At 37.0% G+C, this 20,886-nt stretch overlaps 1 protein-coding gene across 2 annotated transcripts in view; it reads left to right on the plus strand.

The window, feature by feature from the left end:
• The first annotated feature begins 16,897 nt into the window (after positions 1 to 16,897).
• The window catches only part of ANKFN1 (ankyrin repeat and fibronectin type III domain containing 1), a 105,678-nt gene continuing 101,689 nt past the window's right edge, over positions 16,898 to 20,886 (plus strand). For both annotated transcript variants that reach the window (XM_021555428.3, XM_021555446.3), the window contains exon 1: positions 16,898 to 17,067. The gene's annotated coding sequence lies outside the window, so the exon portion shown is untranslated. The remainder of the gene's footprint in view (positions 17,068 to 20,886) is intronic.

A 20,886-nucleotide genomic window follows, 5' to 3' on the forward strand; every position in this document is an offset into this window, starting at 1 on the left:
AAAGTAAGTGTTAGAAATGTTTAGTCCTGTCTATAAAAATTACTTTTACCGAACTCTCAAAATGTAGTAACAGAACTGCCTCTTCTAGCAGTTTTTGTGGTTATTAATAGATGTTAGTGCATTAATTATGTTCCAATGGAGATTTAAATACTAATCCAAACTGTCCATCCAAATTGAATGCTTTCTTAACCTTAGCACTATCTGATAAAATTTCTGTGAACTCCTGTATGTAGAATAAAAATTACTGCTGTTTGAATAAGTTGGCTTGTGGGAATGATTACTGATTCATGTAACTGAATACTGAGGAGGAGACCTCTTTTTGATGGAGAGCTTGCCTTGAAGATTCACGTTACAATTCATCTGTTCACTTGTTTCACCACAGAAGTTATTGTAATTAAGGTATCTCATACACTAGAATAAATTTAAAAGACTGTATTAAAAAGATGGCACTTCATCAGAATATCAGAATTATTTCTTCTTATTCCTTCAAAACAGAAATTTTATTATTTAAACAGTTACTCTGTTTTTAATTCGCATGCAACATAATTGTCAATGTGATAGTGCTAATATTAACAGTCATTTAACTTATTGAAGTGAACATAGTATCTGTCAGAAGTATTGTATCTTTTCCTGCTCTCCTGGTGAAGAGGAATTGAGAATCTTTCCTTTGATTAAGACATAATTTAATTTTAAAGGAATGTCAGCTTTCTGAATATCATTCTATTCAGGAGAATTATTGCTTTAAAATCCTTTTCCAGTGTTGTTGTTCTCTCCCAAGTTTATTGTCAGTATTTTACAGTTTTTCTGAGGGTTCAAAATGCCACTGGAGGACAGATGACACATTTCAGTCTACCCTTACCATCTAATGTGTTACTTTCTGGTCTCAGGTTGCTTTTCCTTGAGCAGTTGGACACTATCAGTTGTCGGTTTCCCCTCTATTGTTTCTTTGCTGCAGAAGCTCAGCAAGTGGGAGATGACAGAGCGACCGTGCTGCCTCTGCTTGGGGAGCAGGAGAACTCTGATAGGGATATAAATTATTGGAAGAGTGTCCATCTCGGGAATTGCAGACAGACAGAGCGGCTCTGAGGAAATGCAAACTATCAAAGATGGTTTGTTTCAGCTGAGGCTTGAATAACAGCAGAAGTGGAAAGGGGCAAAGCACACTGGCGTCACTGTATGTAAGTATGCTCAAATAAATTCTTAGACAGTTCACTTACCTGATGAGCAGTATGCCACATGCATTTCTAGACACTACTTTTCATCTTTGAAGAATAAAAATTGCATTTCATTTAATGTGATGCATGAGCAGATTATTTCTATGCTGATCTCTAAATATGTAGAATATTTTATATGAAGAATGGAATTTGAATTAATTGTTGGGGACAAAACACTTTTGTTATGCCTTCCAAGTAAATGCTACTGTTCTAAACTGGGTATATACTCATACTATGATGTGTGGTTAATACCTTTTAATGGGACATTCATATAACCATTAATCATCATATTTAATACTGGGTGTCCATAATTTCTATTTATGGAACTATTTATATTTCTACAGTTTTCATCAAGAGTCAATTTATGGGAGGGTGTTAATAGCAATCATTTACCTGCATTTACACATGAGCAAACCCAGTATTAAAAACTGGCAACCTGGAATGAGTATGCATAGAGTTTATGATAGTCCAAGACAAACTGGGGTTTATTTTTAAGGAAAAGTTCTTATTTCCTTTGATTCTCTGCAAAAACGTAGAGGTTGGGTGTGTGAGTGTGTGTGGGTGGGTGTAGGTGTGTTTGCAATAACAAAAGAAAAAGTAAACTGGGGAATTATCAAGAACTTTAGGAGACCACTTTTGAAAAGAACCAATCAACTCCAACCAGTGAAGATTAAGTTAATTAAGATTACATTGCACTGTACTGCACACTCAAACTGCTATGACACATGGAATAAAAGAGGATCCTTTTGAATTTCTGAAACCTGGTTTCTGAATTTCTGGTTATTAACCTGCAATTATTTCTCAGTATGTTTTCCAAGCACTGTTTATTAACAGCAGATTCAAAGCTCATGTGCCTTCTATAGCAAAAGCACTTCAGGTTTTTACAACATTTATGTGGTACTGCAAGAGGCTAGACTTTTTTCATGTTTCACAAACTGATTAAGATGCCTTTTGGAAGTGAAAGAAAGGGATAGAAGTTTGCATGGATCTGTCTTCTCTGAAAGACTTTGATTTGACTGTCTCTTGTCAGAGGCTGTAGATGAAGAGTGATTCATGTAACTAAACAGTTTCCACAGCACTTACCTAAGACTTTGTCCTGACCTCAGTATAAGCAATGACAGAAGGGTAGCAAGTAATTCACTGAGGAATTCATACCCATTTCCTTTGTTTTCAATGTGATGGCATGTCCAATTACTCTGCTAATCTCAGCAGGTCCTCTCCTGCACTTCTTGCCTTTATTGTTCCTGCAGCTCTCCTAGTATAGACTTAGTGGATGATGCTATTAGATGTTGTAAACATTGGTTCTTACAAGTACTTTCTGCATTTATAGAATAAATTGAGGACTTCTTGTTCAGCCAAGCTGAATGATGACAGAGAATTTTCCCTATTATTAGGACTGATTAGAAATCTTTTCCCCTAAAATCAAATCAGTTTTGTTATTTTTACTGTGAAATCCAAAAACTACAGCTGTTTTTATGTTTTAGGAGAAACTTGATCTCCTCCTAAAATAAGACGGATTTTTGTTTTAGTGACAACAAATTTCCCCACAGATTTATGACTGAAAACATTCCTATATAAAATAATATTAAACTTCACCTGTTAGCTATATTTAGAATATTTTGCAGAGTTTAGTCCATACAAAACTCTTGTTGAACTCTAGATTGTTTTTTCAGTGTGTACCTATAGAACAAGTCAATGCATTCAGCGAAACTGCAGAATACATATAAAAAGCTTTTTACAACAACTGTGTTAATTTTGTGTTGCTCATAAACTCAAAAATACTTGATGTAGAAAACTAACAACTCTCTAAGGTGAAGGAATTGGGGATTGCTAATCTTTTGATTGCAAATTCTTCTGTTATTTATCATTGCAATAGTGTTCTTGTGGACTCTGCATTTATCAAAAAAAAGAAATATCAGTAATGATGATCAGAGTTAAACTCACAACTGACTAGATTAACTAAGCTCTATCCAAAATTTAAACCCATTCTTACCCTGTCTCTTTGCACTTCCCAATGTTTGTCAATGCCCTTTCAGTACCTCTGTTAGGGAAGGAAAGTCTTTCTATAGGTGCCAAGTTTGGCAATGTGTTTACCTCCAGTTCCAATGCTCCATGTGCAGCTGAATGTACCCTGTAAAAACACTTCAAAGACTTTAAAGCTTTGTTTGTTACAGAACTGAAACGATCAAAACTAGAAACAATTTTTCATTTAGTTTTCCCTCATAGTTTTGGGGTTTGTTCTTTTTTTTAAGGTTTATTGTAATCTGAAGCTATCATATAACGCAGGGAAAAAACAGATCTTCCATGAAAGCAAAGATTAGATTAGATGTCTCCAGAAAAAACCTTTTTGGAATATTTTATTGGGAGATCAAGTATTTTGAAATCACAACGCTAATTAATTTTTCCATTTTAACATTAAAATCTATGCATCTGGATTATGCTGTCTCTCTAAGAAATAGGTGGGCCCGGGTTTCAATCTCTTTGAAAATATCTATTTATCATGAAACGTATTAAATTTTCAAGGCACTATTTTTGAAAACAGGATTCAGGTGTGTGAGGTCATTTGAATTGACAGGATAATGGTATTTCTAGATGTGTTTGTGTGTGATTCTGGCACAAATTACAGGCTTTCACTAAACTTGAAGAAACATTCTTATATTTCTGACTGTTTCAGCTGCCAGTGCTTGTGTGCCTCAGTATTAGCCAGCACTGGTTTGATGTGTGGCAGGTCAAGGGTGAGAAGAGGAAAAGGGCAACCAGAAAACACTGATTGTAAATTTGTTCTTTTTCATATAGTTATAGCTACATTTTAGCTTAGTTTATTTTTAGGTGAACAACATTTTATCAACTGGAAGCCATTGGTGAATAAGTGTGGAACTTCCCAAACGTTTATCAAAAAAAAAAGGCAAAAATGTTGGTCTACTATGTTCCCCACCCACTTATGCAGAATTTCTGCTTTGCAACCCAAATGTACTGCTTAAATGGCCCAGCTGACTATATGATTTATTGCAAACACTGTTGGACTTCTTTAAGTGGATTGGAAAAATGCAGGGAATATTGGAAAAAATACAGGCAAGGTAGCTGTTCTGATGTTTAATAGACACAAGAAAGTTTTGTATCACAGCTTTTGTTCCTTTTATGGTATCTCTTATAGCCAGTCTCCAGCATTTGGATGCATTCATGAGTCCAGTAGTAGATCCTCTGTTTTCAGCTTTGAAAAAACAAAGTAGAAACTCATCAGAAGGTCAGATGAAAACATTCTGCAGCCTACAGCAGATTCTGATCTACATGGCCTTTAAGCTGCCTGAAGAACAATTGGGAAGTGTGGGAATTGCTCTAGAGAAGTCATGAATTGTTTTGGGATTTACTCAACATATTCTAATTTTGGATGAAAGATGTGATTATGGAAGCACATAATATGCATTCTCTCCTACACTCACAAAGAGTTTGTTTTCAAATCATTCTTTGTTATACATGCTCAGATTCTGTGGCATTGTATCAGCCCATGCACATCCTTCAGTCAGGTTCCAGAAGGGATTTCTAAATTTGCAGGGTTTTTTTTTTTTCCTTCTAAATGAATAAAAAACCTGAATTGCTACCTGTCCTACAAGTAGCACTGTTCCTGTGACAACTGCTGTGCAGTGAAGCTGGATGTGTTTCAGGTGCAATGCCTTACACCCCTCCTTAGAGCACAGAAAAGGGATGAAGACTGCAGTTTATTTATCAGGTGGAACTTGTTTCTCATGTTCTATGGAAGAATGAGCAGGGAAAACCTCATGGCAGCAGTAGGTGGGGATGTTTGACCAACCTCCCACCCAAGCAAAATAACTGAATTAAAACCTTGGCTATGTTGAATCCCCACTCCATAGAAAGGGACTTGGTGGCACAATGAGATGAATCTAAATCAAACATGGCAAAGATGAGAACATATCCTAAAAATTTCTGAGCCATGGTCAAGCCCAGAGGCATCTTTTCCTTAACCTAAGAGAGCAGTTAAAAAGTTTATTGCATTTGACAATTTTTTTAAGCACTTTTGCAACTATGATCAAAACTATGTATCAGTTGGCATTGCTTCTTTGTGTCCTTCATTAGGGGCAAAGAAGTAAAATAAAAGCACAGAATTAAGCTCAGCCATACAAAGCACTGATTCATGTCATTTATATGTAAACGATTATGCCTTAAGAAGTTCAAATTTATATTTTCTGAAAGCACAAGTGATTATTCTGCTTTTATCCTTATCCTCATGATTTTCAGTGGCTATAAAATGTGGTTATTAAATCTACAGTGTGTTGTCCATATATAGATATCAAGACAGCTACAGACTTAATGACAGCCTTTTGGTCCAATGAACATGTCAGTAAAGGAAACCAAGCATTTCTCTTAATAAAATGGTTTTCATCATCCTTGAGGACTCATTAAGTGATCTCTTTAGAAGTTATATTCACTGAGCAAATTAACATGATCAGAATGTGCATTCCTTCCTTATGATTAACTCCATAGCACTGAGAGGAAAACTCTAAGTAAAAGTCTTACAGTGATACTAAATACATAGATCCTTATATTCTGTATTGGAATGCATGACACACTGGCATGATTACAGTTTGAATAACTGTTTAAAGTATTTTGAAAGCAGCAAGGACATAATTCAACTTAAGCTCTTACTTTCCCTCAACAGAAATACACAGGGCATTAAACAGCTTGGGCAAACAGTCTGGAAAGTTACATTGCGGTTCGTCTTGTTACACTTGGTGCTTTATATGTAATGGTGGTTTTTACTCTGAGTTCCACTCAGTAAACCTGGGACTTCAGTTTTTTTATGGAGACATAGAAGTTTGCAATGCCTAATCTTCTTTATTGTGATAATCTACTCACCACGAAACAAAGATAAAACATATGTAAGGGATAAGGATTGTTTTCATCACTCTTAAAAGTTCGGTATCTCAGAGATTTAGAATATTAAAATATTAACCACAGGAAAAAAACGTTACTGATGGCTTTAAAAAAATTTTAAAAACTGAAATATGAGTGACATGATTTATTCCTGAGGTGCTTGCATTGAAGTTTATTGGCACAGTGATGTTTTTATAGCATCCACATGAACACTGCTCTATAGTATTGTCATGTAGGGCTCAAAATCAGTAGTGACACTCAAGTATGCTGTTTCCTATGAACTAGTGTAATCTTGGTTTAGTTCACTGAACTATACTTGAATTATTGGAAGACAATAGCCTTTGGTGATATAATTTGATTGTAATAGGATGGAAAACTAAATGTTGTATTCTAGTCTGTGACTGGAACAGATGAATGGGATGGAGATATTTAATACTGCCCACACAATTTGGGCAATGAGCTTTTCACAGAATTGCACACATTAAATATTCTATTTTCCTCTGTGTCTGATGTGGTGCACTGACAGCCTGCCCTTCTTACTTTGCTTGAGCAGGCATCTTGTTCCAGCTATGATGAGACACATCAGTGTAGCTCCCACTAATACTCCCTGATTCCTATCTTATTGCTGGTTTATGTCAGTCTATCAGTCTGCCTCCATTTGGAGATCTCTCCATGTTTGGCTGTTGAGCCACTTCTATTTGAAGCCATACTATTATATTTCTTTAGATGAAACTCTTTACTGATTTTAAACCACCAGGTTTATATAAGAATGAATGAAATTTGGTAATTGAAAGAGCTTTAGAGGTATCATCCCTGGGAAATAAGTTTTGAAACAAAGATGTGCAAATTAATGCAATTAATTGTGCATTATATAAAGACTAGCTTTCTAAAACTAGAAGATGCAGTCAAGTACCAGACTAATACAGTCAAGTAACAGACTAATGATGTTCATTTGCAAACAGTACTAATTATGAACTATTTAAAAGGACCAATCTGCATTGTTTTCAGTAACAAATTATTTATATATTTGGTATTATGGCACCATAATAATAAAAATAAGATTTTAATGAAAATATAGATATCCATTCAGACTTCTGGTTATTGGGCATGTTCTGCCTGTGCTCATGAACATCTCTTTATAGGACTAATATACTTGATTAACAACCATGATTTAGGTGTTAAAGCTGACAATTAAAAAAAAAAGTCTAACCACTAGATCAGTACACCAAGGGTGAACTTGCTGTTAAATTAAATCTGGGATCAGAAAAATTGTCCGGATTGTTTTCAGCACTTAAGTCATTCCAGTTCTTACTTAGAATGCTCTGTGGATTTTATCAGGGAATGCTGCTTTATGGGACACTGTCATTACAAATTACTGTCTCTGAAGCTTTTCCTGCAGAGCAGAGAAGGGGAGAATTCAGCTATGTGTTCCATCTTTACTACTGCATTCCTTGGAATGTTCCATATGTTTACCTTTATCTGACTTCAGATTTTGTGCCTTTGTGGTTGCTGGCAAGAGCAGTTGAATTCTTTCATGCCTGTTGCTTTAATAAGAAATGTGAAGCCACATACACAGTAACATGAGAACACAACAGTATGAAGCAGAAATAATCCCTGATGAGATGCATATCTTGAGTAGGGATTAGGAATGCTTTGCACCCAATTCTTTATTTGGACTGTTACTCTGAAAAATTCCAAAAGGGGGCAATCTTGCCCTCTGCCTGGAAGTCTATAAATATAATTTAACTGAGAAAATACAGCACACTACTTTCTAAGTTCTCATTTACCTTAGAGAGATGAAGGTTAGTGCAAAGGTAAAAGCATTTAAGGGTTTGGTTTTCTTTTTGAAAAGCAAATTTTAAAAGTGATACTGGATTTTCAAATTCATTAACTGCAACAGTATGGATACATGTGGTCACTTTCAAATTGTGATGGTTAAAATTATCTAATGCCCTTACTTAGAGTAAAAAAAATCATGTTGTTGAGAGAGAGATACATTAAAAATTAATATACTTAAATTCCTCATGAACATAAGGCAAACATGCTTATGCTAGAGATTGAGGAAAGAACAGAATCTCAGACTCATCCTCCTTTACCAGATGATTGGTGCTTACAAACTTGAGACATATCTCTATACCAGCATGGAGGAATGAAAATTTTATTTTATAATTTCTTATCTTTCTGTAGCGAAATAGAAGAAATAACTTGTAGCCATGTGCTTGCCACTAATTTGTGGTAAGCCACTAATTTTTACTTCATAGAGTACTTTCTGTGAGAAGAATGCCTATTTACTTTCTGAATGCTTCCTCAGCAATGTGTTCTTGACTTGTCTTTTGTAATTTGATTGCAAAGTAGTTTAAAGAGATATTAGAAATATTCCCACAATAGTTTAACAGATATTAGAAAGCCAACACTAAGCCAATATCCTTTGGCTGAACTAAATGGATGTTCAGAAGGAAGGCTGCAGGAAGCTGGTGAGGAGCATTCTTGCTGGTGGCTGTGTGGCACAGGGTGCTGCAGCTCCACCCCTGTGGCTGTCTCCAGGCAGTGTGAGCATCCTGCCATGCTCTCAGACTGAATGTCTGCTGCATGTTCAGAGCTCTGCTATCTCACTGAGCTCCCTGCCTCAGGAATCAGGGAGTTATTTCAGGCCTGGTGTGCTGCAGGGGCAGAGCTGGCACTGGGGTGTGTTTGTTTGGGGCAGGTGAGAGCTGTGCTGGGAGAAGGAAATGGACACACACAGCTCAGAGGTACAGCTGAGCTTGGCTTTGTCTTACATTTAGAGAACACTTCTGATGTTTTAAAGATATTCAACATTTTGAGAGATTTTTGAATGCTGATCTTTATGAACTGTCCAATAACTTCTCTTTTTACCTTTGCTTCATCCCAGTGACACTGGTGCTGGGTATCCACCCATGATACAGCCAAACCTAAAATGAGTCATTACTACATGGAGTCTGGCTAAAGTTGATAGATTACCTGTAGTTAAATGAAATTGGGTTTGTGATGTTTGGAATCTTAGGCTCCAGCCCATAGGTATGAATAAAGAGGCATGGACTGTCAATTTGTGTCTGCTGCAGTGGCTCTGACCCCTGATTCACAGCCAAGAGGGAGCTGGTACAGCCACAGCTCTATAAAGCATTATGGTTAGATATATTTTCATAAGATATATTTGAAGCTAAAAAAATTATAGCACCACTTTATTGTGCTAAGCAGTATGCATAATTATTTTCCTTTTTTTTTTTCTGCCTCGCTTCACATTCATATGATGTAGACTATTTTAAATTCAGCCACATTTTTCTCCCCTCTAGAGAAGATGACCATACCAATTGCCTCATTATCTGTTTACATTCTGGAAAGAGTCATTTGGGATTTTCTCTTTCTGAGATAAACGTTTGCTTATGGATTTTTTTTTTATTGTCACATCCATGGCATTTTAAAAGTAAATATAAGTACAAGGTTTATATTATTTTAAATGTATATTGTATTTGTCTTCCCAACACTGTGGTTTTTAGTACTGTGAATAACGTAGTATGGAGCCAGCCTATTAAACAGCCTGTTTTTGTAAGGAAACTGTTAGTCCACCTACAATATTCTATTGCTTACTGTGTTCTTCCAATATGCTTAGCATTCCACAACCTAAATGATCATTTGTTGAACAAATTCATGCTTTTATTAGTCAAAATACAGAGAAAACAGAGCCCCCCTGTTTCAAGATATTTGCTAATGCACGGTTAATTATCACATATAGCTTACTATAATTCATTTTACAGGGAGACCTCCTGCAGGTAACATACTAGCAGTTTATGAAGCAAAATAACCTCACTATAGATTAGAACTGTTTCACTACTGGTCAGACAGTTGCTGCTTCTAGGCCTTCTCACTTCACATTGCTAATTTGAACAAGGCTTTATTTTTATATTTGTCAGCAGCAAGACTGTAGCATGGTTGTTAAACCTCTCCCAGGCCTAATTAGAGTAGCAATGCTAGCATTCATAATGAATCTCGTGTCCTGGGTTGGAGGAGGTAGCCATGGTGCTACAGTAGCTTCCTGGCAGACAGTTGCTGGCAGGTTTAAGGTAGCTTGTGGCTTGCAATATTAAGTGACTGTTGAAATTCATTGACTCCACTGCGGCTTATGTGTCTAGATGACAACAAGTTTACACGGTTCTTTTATAGTTACAGCAAATGGGTCCATTTAAATATTTATTAGGTGATTATGGTGATGTGAAATGGAAAAAAATTGCAAAGTACAGTATTGCATGTATAACTGTTTTAACTGTTTGTACAAAATAGGCCTGTGGTATCATTTGAAATTACAGCATCTTTTTTTCCTCATAAATATTTATAGCATATCAGTAGCTAGGAATGCTAATTTATTTGCATTTTGTTTCTTATTTAATTTGACAGCTTTTTGGGTAGCCATTAAAGGCACTCACTCTGATTTGAATGAAGGATATTTCAATCAGCAGTTGAGTGGCATTTTGATTGGAGTGGGTGAAGTTCAATTTTAGGAGTTCTTTCTGCTTTATGAGACACAGAAAGGAGTATTACCTGTGTGTGCTCGATGACGGGAGCACCCCCAGAAGGCTTGCTTCTCTGAAACTCTTACTTCTGAGCAATTTGTCATAGTTGCTGCATTAAATGTAGTCAGTCTGGTTTATTTTACTCTTTTTTTCTGGCTTAATAAAGGTGAAAGTAACACAAGGACCAGGTATAAATTTCTGCAAAAAATTGGGCAAGAGTTGTTGCAAAATATGAATATGACTTGGATGATAGAACAAGCTATTTCAGGTATATAGATAAAAGGATTAAGAGCAGACAGAAGAAGAAATCCAATTCTTTGACAGCTTTGTAGTTACTGTTTATTTTGTCACAGCAACAGAAGAAATGGAAGTGAGTCAATCTCACTCAAGGGCATGAGAGAACATGATGATATCTAGAGGTGTCAGAGCAAATATATGCATTGGAAATGCTTTCAGTGATGGCAGAGCAAAAATTTACAGTGAAGAGAAAGTACAAGCATAGTACAATAAATTTAATCTAAATGTATGTGCATGTCTACCTCTATGTGTAAACTTACACAGAGCATAATATGAGAGACTTGCTCTTTGTAAAGAGAAGAAATATGCTTCAGCAGCTTCACTCACAGTGCTATCACTAAACTTCACTCTTGTTTAGATATTTAAATTTGCTGCATGTGGGTGGCAGAACTTTCTGAATCTGTATTTTCTAAAGAACAGAAATAAACAGCAGAGATAAAACTGAAGTCAGCTCTTGTCAGAGGAGGTGGAAAATGTGCATCATTCTCAAGTAGAGGCAGGGAACACCAGCTGGAGTTCTTTGACTGTTTTGAGATATCGACTAACATGTATCCACAGGTCTGACTTTTGCTTTGCTAATTCTGTGCACATACTTTCTTTGATAGTTTCACATCAATTTCAGCAGGCTTGGAATATTTTCTATTTTCTTCTGCTGAAAAATTAATTCATTATTTGGGCTTATTTTGCCAATTTCACTTAAGGAAAGTGGTTACACAGCCTGGAAATATTGACAGCAACTTGAAATGGAGATGAAGAATTTTCATAAATTTGAAAATATGGTGGATTGCTCTTCCAAGCAGAAGAAGAAGAAATTCCGAGAATTAAAATGGAGAAAAGGTGTTGAATTAACTCTGCCACATGAAGCTACTGGAATGCCCAGAGGCTTCCTTAAGACATGCTGTACAATGTCTAGGATTGGGATACAGTCTACTTATAGAGCCCAAGCTTGCATGACACTTTGTTACTGCATTAGTGCTTATTTCATTACCAGTAAGAAAAAGCAAGATAGAAATCCTGTTGTCACATGTTTAATGCTGGGTTTAGCTCAAATTTGGTGCTCATATTTAAAATTGAGAGAGCTAGTGACCAAAGGATACTATTACAGTACCAGTAGGAACAATTATGTATTACAGCTCAGTTGAGAATTGGGTGTTCCCTTTCTTCTCTGCTATGACAACTCAAAAGATTAAGGGGTGAATTATTGCATGATTATTCATTATTATTAAATTATTTATTTTCAGAATGAAGAATTCTGTGCTTATCTCTGCATTACATTTGGGTGAAGTCTTATGATGCCCAAGATGGGAAGTTAAACATGGAGCTAAGAATGAACATTAATGATGTGAAATTAAGACAGTGGAAATGTGACCTTTTGCATCCACAAGAGCCCTGGTCCTTAGGGCTGTCGATCCAATTATTCTCACAAGGACTAAATTAATTTAAAATAGGATGAAGTGGTGGTGGAGGGGGGGAAAACATTCCTTAGCTTTTTGAATCTGGAACTTCTGTCCTATGCTTTGCTCAGATTTTCCAGTGAGATCACTTCCTGAATGGGGTGTAATATGAATAAGAGTTCTGAGAGGCAGGTTCAAAAGCTGAGCACATGGAATTGGCCCAGCTTTGTCATACCCCATCAGTGACAAAGCTGAATTTGTTCAAGTTTTCCAATAAGCTCAGAATTGTCACACGTGCAGCCTGAATTAGATGAACTAAATTATATATATTGCATACAATTTTTTGTGTCAAAGAATCTGTGAAATCAAATGTATGCATTGCATTCCATATAGAGTTGACTATTCATCTAGTCATGTAGCCTTCCCTATTTCAGTTTTCTGCCACAACTTTGTGCCATCTGTACTCAATATAACGTTAAATACTTTACTTTTCTGCAGTTTAGTACTTGAAGCTACTGTATTTTATAAATTTCTTAAAACTGTAACAGGTTTATTGTTATAATCCATATTTATGAATTTCAGTAACACTTCAAGGTGGGGATGTACTGTTTTTCCTACTGAACTAATATAGAAAGTAAGACAGAAATCTTGTTCAAGACATAGTTATTTAAATCTGTCACAGAGTACAAAGTGGTGCTCTCACGACTGAGTCCCTCGCCTGCTGACATTCCTTCTTGTGATCCATTTAGATGAGATAAAGAGGGATGGGGAGATGGCAAAAAATCACAGAGTCATGAAACAGCAGCACTCTCTGCAGATGGCAAAATAAAGCTTCTTTTTACAGTATCAGGAGAAATTATTTTAGACAATCAGTAGTACAGTAAACTACATTCTATCTCTGTGCATGATACCAGGAAATAAAAATCTATTTTTCAGTTGAATGAAATATACGAGGTCCAAGCACCAAGATCTTAGCACAAGGACAAACTGGAAACTTTCCAGTGGAACATTTTTCTCTCAGCTAATGCCGGTTCACCAAAACCTAACACGTTGCATGAAAATGTCTATTCCAATGAAATTTTTGATGGAAATGTTCTTGGTTTGCTGCCAGCTCACCCGCTTTTCCCAGCTCTCAGCTCCGCGGCATCTCAGATGGAACAGTGCCAGAAAGTCAAGTTTCTTCACGTTCCTGGCCTGTTTGGCAGACTGCCACGAGGGATGGGAGTCTGGGCTCTCGAAAGTGGACAAGAAACCTTATACATGCACATACAACCATACACATACTCTCACAGGTCATTTAAATCCATGTCAGTTCATTCAAAGTAAAGGGGTTTTCTTATATAGAGGGTCTTTTAAATATGACCCTCCTATGGAAAATGTCTCATGTCGGAATTTTAATTCTAACTTGTGACTGAAAAAAAAAAATTGAGGAATATGAAAAATTCTCCTTATAAGGTGAATACTGGTTCCTGTGCAACTGCGTGTTGCACTATTGTCACTGAGGCTATCAACAGCTCCATCTGCCTTCTCTCTTTCACTGCATAACAAGAGGTATATTTGTAACAGGTACAGTGCTTACACACTTAACCTTAACAAAACAAGATAATGTTTTTAGAGCTTTGTAAATATTTGTTTTAAAAATTCCTCCTAAGCCATTTTATATAAGGCAGGCAATCTTTTCTTGCTCACTAAGTGGACTGAGGGAATAGGGTTTCAATGTTTTTACCTGAATGATAAACAGAAAATAGGCACATATACAAATTCTGACTGAGAGGGCCCTGAAGCAGGAGCACTGTAATGTACTTTTCCATAGCCTCACTTCATTGCACTGCAAGCTGCTCAGTTGCTTATTATATGTAAGTAAATAAATAAGCTTCAATCACACTGTGTAGGTAATTTCTGACTGAGATGTGTTCACATTTGGGACAAAAAGCAGTTGATTCAAGTAGCCACTAAGGAATTCCTTTTCTGACTATTCTTAATACTTTGCATTAGCATAACAAAGTCAGGCTCCTTAAGACATCAGTACTTACTGCCATTTACTTTTCAGTTCAGAAGATGAGATTTATTATAATAGATACAGTTCAAGATTTCACTGAAGAAGGGTTCCTGAGCAGAGTTTCACTTCTTGTAAATTCACATGGTCATCATCAAATTTGAGCCTCACTGCCAGTCTGACAAAAATGTATTGCTTTTGTAATAATGGGAAAATAGTAAATGTCCTGTATAGGATGCTAAAACCTCTATTAAATAGAGAAATCATATCTTTGGTAAAATAAGGGGGAAAACCTTGGTATTTTGTTTTATTTTGTTTTTGTGTAGTAATGCAGGAGGCTACATTGGTGCTGTCCCTGACTCTCACAAATGTGATCTGAATTTGCTCCCCAAGTCTTTTTATCATGAAGTGACAAAATGGGAATAATCAGAAGAATGCTCTTGTATTAATGATAGTATTAGATACCCAGACACTCATGAAAGGTTTAGATAAAGTGCACTGTTAGATTCACTAAGCATTGATCTGTGGCATTGAAGAATTTTATTATGGTAGGAAAAAACTTTGACTGCTCTAAACATGCATAAACATGGTTTGTTCTTGTCATTGTAATTACACTGAAGAAGATTCCAAGGGTTGCAAGCAGCAGAAGAAAGTGGGTAAAGTATTGGCAGAAACTTCAGTTCAGTCATAAAACACATTGTCTCCCTTGCTGAGGCTGCAGACAATCCCAAGATCTTTTATTTGCATTTGCCTTGATATCAGTCTATCCATGAGGAGGAGAAAATGGGATGAGTGTGTTTGTGTGTACACATACACAGCACTATGGAGCAATTCAAATTAATCCCCTGAAAGGAAAATATTACATATAATCACAAACTTTTAAATTGGTCTCCAATTAAATGTTCCTTGATAAAAATTATGCAATGGAAACCCATTAAGAGTTGCTTTCTAATGTCCCTAAACTGAAGTCTGCGTTGCACTCTCTAATCTCCTCATCTTTTGAAAAGAAGAGCAGAAAAGCCTCCCTACAAAGCAATTCTGACTATTTTATTTGACTCACTGGGGTGAGAGGAAGACAGGAGGGTGTTGCAACTCATATGCTGCAAACACAATTCAACGCGTGCAATGAAGTGACAACTGAATTCTTCATTTCAAAGAGTCAGTGCTGGACTGGGGTATGTGAGCAAAGACATCTTATTACTCTTATCTGACTAGTGTTCTCTAAGAGCATCGCTGGTGTTATCTATACTCTAATCTGGTTGAGGGGAAAAAAGTTCAGGTCCCTGGAAAACAGAACACTGGCACTGATTTTCCTCAGCAGCTACCTTGCATTAAGTGAAGCTCAGCTCTTTACTGTAAGACTGAACTGACCCACTCCACTGTTCCAGGCACTCACAGCTGCTCTCTGGTGGAAAAAGAAAATTCTGCTTTCCATATGGAAGTCCATCATCTGAGATTTTGAACTTTTGTCTATTTTTCCAAACATAATGTAACTAATTTCTCTGATTGTTCTCTAGATATGTTAAGAACCTTAAAGAAGTCTATGCTTGAAAATTTGTATCTGGATCTATCTTTGACCATTTCTACCCCATAATACTAGAGTATTAAAACAAGCAAATTCACAGAAAAAAAATTGCACTGACAGGATTTTGGGGTGCTTTGGCTTTGGCACCAGCTGAGAGAAAACAGCTGATTGTGCTGTGCAATGCATGTTGTGCTGTATATTGTCAGAAAGAGGCTGATTTTCTTCATGCAAACAAGATGTTTGAGGCTAGACTCAGGGGATTTCTGTTCCCATGTACCAACGTTCCTGACAATTTCTATCAGCTCTTCATGTTTTAGGGCCTCAGACTCACAGTGAAATCTTGTTTATACTGAAGTACAGATCCTACTCTATGTCTTAATACCACAGAGGGTAAGATAAGAAGCAGGGGCTCCTGACTCCATGTGCTGAACTGGACTGAGCCCAATGGGCCTGTATAGAAGGTAGATTCTCAAATACTTGGGGGTTCACAAACATGGCCAGTGCTGGATATGAGGATAGAGAGGCAGCAGGGCAGAGCAGATACAGAAATCAGAATTAAGGATTTGGGCTTGGATTTTTATAGGAGCCCATGTAAGAAAAGGCATCTCTCTTCTATAGCCCATCATGAATACCTGTTAAAGGCTTATATTTTTTACTGCTGATCCCTCTACATTTGTTGTAGCAAACTGGACCTGATTTCTTAATCTCTCTCTCTCTCTAATCAGCTATCCTCATCCACAAAAGCTGATTACGATAACTAAATTAAACTGTGTGTAGCAGTGTATTGTCCCATCAGATGACACAGAGGACTTCTACAGTCTCCTTGGAGTCACCCAAATCAAGTATTAATAGATGCTTTTAATGTAAGAATTCCTAGGCGGTTCCATTTTTCTAAGGTTGCAAGACATTCTGGATGTTTTATTTTCTCTCTGAAATTGTTGTGCTGTTTTCAGTACTTAAGAGACAGACTCCAAATGAAGCAGCCATTCCTAACCTATGCAGACAAAGGGAGTGGTTCCCTTAGCAACAGGAACCATGTGGAGGTTCTCAGAGAGCTCTCTTTTCCCCCTACTCGTGTTTTCTTTTAACTCAACATTTTGCACAGCATCTTGCATGGAGACTCCGACAGCTGGGCTGGAGGCAAGCAGCTCTTCCGGCTCTGGCTAACCCGTGCTCGAGGGGCAATTGTTCTACACTCATCAGACAGAAAAAATGATAATCATGGGTAAGTGAACTGGCAGACAATCAGAGTTCACGCTGAGGAGGGGGAAAGTTTACTGGCTGGCAACCAGGAGTGTCCAGCACTTCCCAGTAGGCATGTATGCTTGAAGCAGGGGCACTAGTGTGATGCGTGCCTGTTTTTCTGGTGGGATTACATGTCTGCTTTTAACATTTCAGGGGTTAGAAACATTAGCTCAACTGGGTCCTATCCTTAGCATGCTACTGACTTCCTTTGCAGTCCTGAACATCTCATCTCACCTCTCTGTTTTCCTTCCTCATCCATTAAAAAGAGATTATATGCCATGAGGATCTTGAAAGGAGTGTAAAGTACTGAATTATAATGCTTGTCAAAATTGTGTTTGCTTTTGAAGTTGATGATAAGGTGTGCAGAACCTGAGATAAACTATTGATCTTTTATTGTGAATTTAATTGAATTAACTTTCATCTAGGTAGATATAGTTGCTTTTCTTCCTGGTATAGAAGAGATATGTGCATGTAGTGCTTTTATATGTATGTGCCTAGGAAAAAGAATTTGTGTATGCTGGTGTATTAGTAACAGAAATAGAGATGTTTATCTCCTTCAAAATAGCTACAGCATGGATAAAGTAGTAGCTATGATTCAGTGAAATCCAGCATACTATAAAATAATGAAATTTAAGCTTTGTATGTATTGAAGTTAACTGCTGTCCCTAAAGTGTTATGTATTACCAGAGCTCTAGACAAACTCAGTTGAAAAAGCCTAATGCATAAACTCCCTAAGTTTGTAGTCATTTTACCTAAAAAGAGACATCTGAATGATTCCAATGTTAAGCCAGTTTATTTTGTGGGGGACTTGCATAAGGGATGAATTTGTCTCTGTTTTTCCTAACTAGATGTAGAAAGTTCCTCTGGTCACAATTTTTCATCACATTTGAATTAAAATTCAAGCATCCAAGTTCATATTTCGACAAATTGTGCTGATCCTCTGGATGCAGGCTCCCTTGATTCCACACTCAGAGTCTCAGTGTCGCAGTGAATGCATTCACCCCTACAGGCAACTTAGTTCTTGTATTTCAGATGTGATTTGATTACTGCAGGCAAAAGCAGTCGCTGTAACTGTATGCGCAGAGCAGCTGCAGAAGTGTCACGCACCAGCTCCCCACAGTCCTGTCAGCAAGGAACTGTCCTTGCTCTTCCCATTCCTCGCCCAGCACAAAGCCCCAGATCCCTGCTCCGTGCTGGTCCAGCAGCGAGCACCGTGAGCCCTTCCCAGGCAGCCCAGGTGACAGCACTCGCAGCACTCCGTGCGCCTGGGGACTGATGGTTCCTCTCTCAGCTCCAATTTAAAGGAAGAAAAATTGCCATGTTTGCACCTTTATGAATAATATTAGGTTTTGTGTCTGAATAAAGAGGAAGGCAATAATGAGTCACTGAAATAGTTTCCTTTTTCAGTCTGGGGTTATTTCTATCCTTTTATACCCGACTTCAAACAATATTGCTGCTTGAATCAGTGATACTAGCTAAGTTACAGGATTAAAATACTGTGTGTTTAGTGAGAAGTGTTTGAGTTCCTAATAATTGAGTTCCTAACAATTTGGCTTATACATTTTGCAATATATGAAGAAAATCCTGGGTTTACAGTGTGGGGTGTTTTTTAGCAAAGATTTTAAGTCATTGCATATTGATCTTAATTACTTTCCCCATCACCATTTGGTATCCATTTCTGCAGTTTTCCCTTGTTCAAGGTTTTCATGTAGAGTTTATTTTTAATTTTCATTCAGATGAACAAAAGTGTCAGTCCTTTTGCCAGGCCTGCTGTTAGAGATTTTGTATGAATAAGGCACTGAGAGAACTTTTAGTAACTTTACATTTACTAAGTTTGTCCTGTTATTAGCAATTATTATACTGTAGCTTTTATCCCAGCATTTGAAGTATACTGCATACATAAACAAAGACGACTCAGAAATCTGAAGACAGGCAAGTAACACCAAGGGATCACTTTATCCAAAAACCAAGTAAATAATAAGAATTCTAATGATCTACAGAAGTTATATATATATATATATATATATATATACTTGAAAAGGAAGCAAATATCTAAGAATATTACATAGACTATTATGCAAATATCTAAGAATATATGTAGAATAAGCAGAACGGATTGATAGCAACACCTATTTCAGTTTCTTGATGCTTTAGATATAGAACATCAATACAGACTAAGCTGAAACAGGAGAAAAAGTGGATGTTAGTCTTAAAGACATGTATGATGACTGACCTATAGGAAGAAGTATGAGAAGCTGATTTATGTGGCTGGGAGCCAAGGAGTTGGCAAAGTTTCATGGTTTTAGCAAGAAGAATAATCTCACACAGATCAAATATCAGGATCTCACCATTTTTATATACTATATAATATTTAACACCAAGTAAAAGCCAAAGCTTATAACATAATTCTTTGTTCAATCTGATTTACTCATTAAAAGATCAGCAGGTTAACTCCTCCAAGATACCTCTGGATACAAAGCAGATCATATATTAGGTTGTGTATGGCTTATGGCTTTTTATGTTGTAGTCCTGGAAAAAGGACTGGTGTGACGGTCTGGGGTGGTGCTGCCCCTTGCAGTCTGTTACCATTTGTGTGATTCTTCACTAAAATACATCACTACTGCATCAAAGTGGGCAGGGGGCATCCTCCTCTGTAAAAGCTTTTCAGTATCTTTTGTGGGAAGAGCCAGAAAACCTAGGAATGGTGAATGGTTCCTAGGCAGGTGTTTCCAAGCTTGGAACTGATCTGGCTTTCTCAGAGAACCATAAAGGATTGAAGGAGCCAGTGACCATAAACAGTCTGGTTGTAGCTACACTCTGAATACTTGGCTCATATAAGTCCTGACTCTGGCTCTTGTCTAATTTGCAGACTTTGTATTGTGGCTAGAGGTGCATGAGGATCAAATGCCAATTAGCTCATGGGACTACTACTTGCTTAAACTGATGGAAGGTTTGAAAAAGGACACTTCACCCCAAATCTTTCATTGCCCCTTCCCCCACCCCCCATTTAGTCATGGTGTATTGCTGAGCCATGCACAGTTCTTGCTGTAGCATTGGGTAAGAGCAGCATGCTCTTACTGACAGAGGTAACAGCAGCTGTAAAAACACTGCAGCAATGAGCTTAGCTAGTTCCAGGCTGATGAGAGGGCAAACTCTTCAAAGACCCATGAGAACACTCTGGTTTCTAAGGTGTACTAAATCCAATGCTTTCACATCTTCATTCCTAGTGTTGCCATTTTTAGCTCATTTATGACAAAATTTGCTATAATCCCATTATGTTAAATTGATGTGTAGGCTTATTGGATGTGGTATAAACTGTACTGAATAAACAAGTAGAAAATTTTAGAGCCCAAAGATTTATTTCATTGAAACATACATATTCCCCAGCAATTAAGATGTAAAACTAACAATGTGACGTGATGAAAATATAATGGCAATGAGTAGCACACACACAAAGTGCAAGAGTAGGTGGGACATCTGAAAGTGTTCAGCAAGGAATTTGGATAAACAAAACACATCTTAAAGTCTTTTCAAATACATAAACATTGTGCATATGAGAAGACTTAGATTAATGTTTGCTATCTCCTCTAGAATGTTATCAAGAGTGTTTTAATGGACAGCTCTTTGGAGAACTAGTATTATTTGCTTATGTCCTGTTTCAATTAATTCTTTAGCCATGGAATTTGAGGAGCTGTTTTCTTCTATTCCTATGGCATGTCAGTTTTCCATTTTTGTTTTTCTTGGGTTTTGTTTTGTTTTGTTTTGTTTTGTTTTGTTTTGTTTTGTTTTGTTTTGTTTT

Source organism: Lonchura striata, chromosome 19 (assembly GCF_046129695.1).
Source record: "Lonchura striata isolate bLonStr1 chromosome 19, bLonStr1.mat, whole genome shotgun sequence".
In the NCBI taxonomy this organism is placed as follows: domain Eukaryota; kingdom Metazoa; phylum Chordata; class Aves; order Passeriformes; family Estrildidae; genus Lonchura; species Lonchura striata.